At 32.5% G+C, this 3,687-nt stretch overlaps 1 pseudogene; it reads right to left on the minus strand.

Annotated features, from left to right (window-relative positions):
• Positions 1-1,410: 1,410 nt before the first annotated feature.
• Positions 1,411-3,134, minus strand: LOC126909425 (bromodomain-containing protein DDB_G0270170-like; annotated as a pseudogene).
• Between the last annotated feature and the right edge of the window lie 553 nt (positions 3,135-3,687).

The following is a 3,687-nucleotide window of genomic DNA, read 5'->3' on the forward strand; positions in this document are numbered from 1 at the left end:
ATAAGGACTATTTGACGGTTCTATTATGCCGGCCTTTAATTATTCGTTAGTTTGTTTTTCTACCTCAGCCCATTCTTTAACGCTTAACTTGAAATTCGGTAAATTTATTATTTGATCACGATTTAATTTTAATTCAATATCAGGTAATTTTATCTCGCCCAAGTCGAATTTAGCCTTTGAAAAAATTTCATTATAATTATTCAACAACGTTTCAAGTTTTTGTTTTTTATCGTGAGATAAATACGGGTTAATGTCGAATTCGACCTTTTGCGAAACATGTTTCGTTAACCTGTGATTCGAAGTGTACGTCTGGTGTTGACGCATCATTTTGTTTGAAGTGTTCGGTAAAATCATAATTTTTTTGTCTGGAGTTTAGAATTTTACGACTGTCGGCGACTGAAATATTGTCATTAATATGCACAAATGTTTTAATATTAAAATTAACAGTAAAATTTTTTACATATTCTAATGGAGACAAATGACAGTGGGAAAATAAAACAAACACGTTATCTCGATCGAATTCTGTGAATGCGATAACATTTACGTCCGAACAATTGTTATCTTGGGAAAGTACAATTAAATTTTTATTGTAATATGACGCGACGGCTGCTAGATCTTCTGCCTCAAGCCAGACAGGCTGACTTGCAGAATCTACGCCTAGTAATACTTGAATATCATGAAAATTAACATTAATATTTTTATTTTTCAACACCTCTACTAATGTATTTATGCCGCAAAAGCCGTCTTGTGGGATATTTTTTGAAACCTGCATATTCGCCGCTGTGGACTCAATGGAAACATTGGTAGAATATTTGTGTGAAAGAATATGATTTGCGACATTGCTAGAACTGAATTTTTCGAAGAGTACGGTCACCCTGTGTGGTCCGTCCAAAAAAATAATCTTTGAATCATACATATCAATATTAGCCTTATATTTGTGTAGAAAACTATTACCTAAAAGAGTATACCCATTTAAGTTTTTAACGACAGCGCATTCAATAATAAAACTATGCTCACAGAAATTTACTTCAATTGAGGTTGTACCTAATAAATCTAAAGGGGACCCATTTGCTGTAGTAAGGGTCGCGTTTTGGGCTGGAATAATATCATGATTCATGGGAAGTGTAGCGCTACTTATTATGCTAATCGATGCCCCCGTATCAATGAGAAACTTTGACTCAATACTATTTAATTTCCCAATTATTATAGGTTGAGGGACCGATGCGCAATTTGAAAAAATGTTAAAACAATTAGAGANATAATTTGAAAAAATGTTAAAACAATTAGAGACACCCGTGATATTTAAATTATTTTGCGCTAATGTTGCTTTCGTAATGGGAGATGGTGATTGAACTTTTTGGCTAGGTCGCGAAAGAGTGTCAAAATTCGCCCTAACAATCGAATTTTGATTTATTCGTTTTTTTGAGTTTGCTGCGGACGCCGCTGATTAGGGGCCCACTTATTAGTAGACGGACCTTCTGCGCCCTGATTTCGCCCACCATTATTATTGTTATAATTTTGACCTGTATTATTAGAAAATCTGTTATTATTATAAGAATTATTATTATTAAAATTGTGATTGTTTCTGTAGTTACCATTATTATTATTATTATTAGAATTGTAAAAATGACCGTCTGTATTTCGATTTAAATTATTGTAATTTTGATATTTATTATTATATTTAGTGTTATTGTTAAAATGATTACCATTGTTGTTACCAAAATTATTAGAATTATTATCGAAATTTCTACTGTTATAATTAAGGTTCCTATTATTATTATTAAAATTCCTGCTATTATTCCTATTATTATTCCCATGGTACTTATTTTTACTCGAATTCATACTTAGATTCTTCTGAAGGGTTTCTGTCAAAATGTCAAGCTGTTGTTGTATTTTTTTATTATCGTCTATTTTCTTGTCTATGCCTAAGCTCGCTATTTTTATAATGTTTTCCTCTAATACCGATAATGAACTAACGTCAACCCAACCTACTCTTTCGAAATATTGGTCGGGCAAACCGTTTAAAATTGTGTCTATTATTTCACTTTCTGACATATCCTCGTTTGCTCTCCTGCATTCGGCTTTAACATTAGAAAAGTAATCTAAAATGCTTTCATGGTCCTCTTTTTTTCTCTCTCTTAATTTCTTAAGTCTCATTCTTCTCTGGGCTTCTGAATTATAATATCTAATTAGTACATTTTTCATTGCCTGCCAAGTAGGAACATCCACTTCTGCCTCTTTATTTTCAAACACTGTCTGTGCCTGGCCTTTAAGGGAAAGTGGTAACATAACGAGTTTCATATTATCATCCCAACCGTTAGCTTATGCAACTCGTTCGAAATTTGAAAGAAATCTAATAATATCCTCCGATAATTTACCCGAGAACTGTTGTGGTAAAATTGAGCTAGCCATAGTAGTTATTAATTTAACTGGTTTATTTTCTATAAGTTTTGTTTGCGCAAAAATAGGTTTAAGTTCTACAGTGACTTCGCGTGAAATTTCTGATGGTTTAGCTAAAGGAAATTCGACGTTGGTTTTTTCGAGATCGGTAGGGGTGTTCGATTCACTCGAAGAAGCGCTTTTTGTGCTTAGTGGGACCGACAGAGTACTTGGAATTTTATCAAGTTTTTCTGCCTCGGAGTCCGAATCAGATTCGTATTTTTCTGAGATGGGTGGTTGTTTGAAAATAGAACGTAATTTATTTATCAAATCTTTAGTGTGACTATTAATCGGCTGTTCTGCGTTTAAAAATGACAAAATATTAAGTAATTCCCCTTTTGTACAATAACAAAAATAATAACCTTTCGTATCTTTTTTTAAAATTTCAATTTTTTCTAAAAGGGAGATTTGTTGAAACCGTTTCGGTAATATTGCCGTTTACTTTCTCGTTTATAAACTTCGATTATAGTGCTTTCGTAAATTAAAGTTGCTCCTACTGGAAATTTTATAAAAGCGGTATGATCAAAAGCCTTAGAAACAGAAATACCCCTTTTCTTTCCAAATGAACTAATAACCTGATCTGGTGTTAGTTCCAAAATATTACTATCAAAACCTAATAGATTCCAAACTCTTTCGGTAATTCTACAAGTTTGATTATTAAAGGTGCGTTTTAAATAATAACTATAGAGAGGCATATAAACGTATATAAAAGATTATGTAACTCAAAGACTTAATTTATAGTTATACCTAACTATACAATTGTTACTATTATAATAAAGTGAGCCAATAATAAATAAAAAATATTTAATTTATAAATTAACCGTGAAAAGCGGTATATAAAAATTGTAGTACACTTAGGGGGGGATCCCTCACTGAAAGTTTAAAATAAAACAGAGAGATCGGCGCCTCCACCAATTGTTACGTCGCTATTTAGGGGTTTAGCCTAAATGCCCGTCGACAGTATTCTAAGGGACCAACGGGGGATAGCTGGCTAGGCTATATCTACCTTAGGTACTGAAGTTTCCTATTTAATTTATATTCCCTTAGAGGAACTACCAAGGGTCGCACTACAATATATATATATAACACTTTAGGTTAACAACGATATAAATAAATATTTATTAAGAAATTGGAATATTAATGTATAATACAACCTGCTGGACACCTAGAGATGATATAATCTAACAGGGAGCTGACGGCGACACACACACACACTATAATATACGGAGTAGCAAGTTAAGTTAATTA

Source organism: Daktulosphaira vitifoliae, unplaced genomic scaffold (assembly GCF_025091365.1).
Source record: "Daktulosphaira vitifoliae isolate Bord-2020 unplaced genomic scaffold, ASM2509136v1 Scaffold_375, whole genome shotgun sequence".
NCBI lineage: Eukaryota > Metazoa > Arthropoda > Insecta > Hemiptera > Phylloxeridae > Daktulosphaira > Daktulosphaira vitifoliae.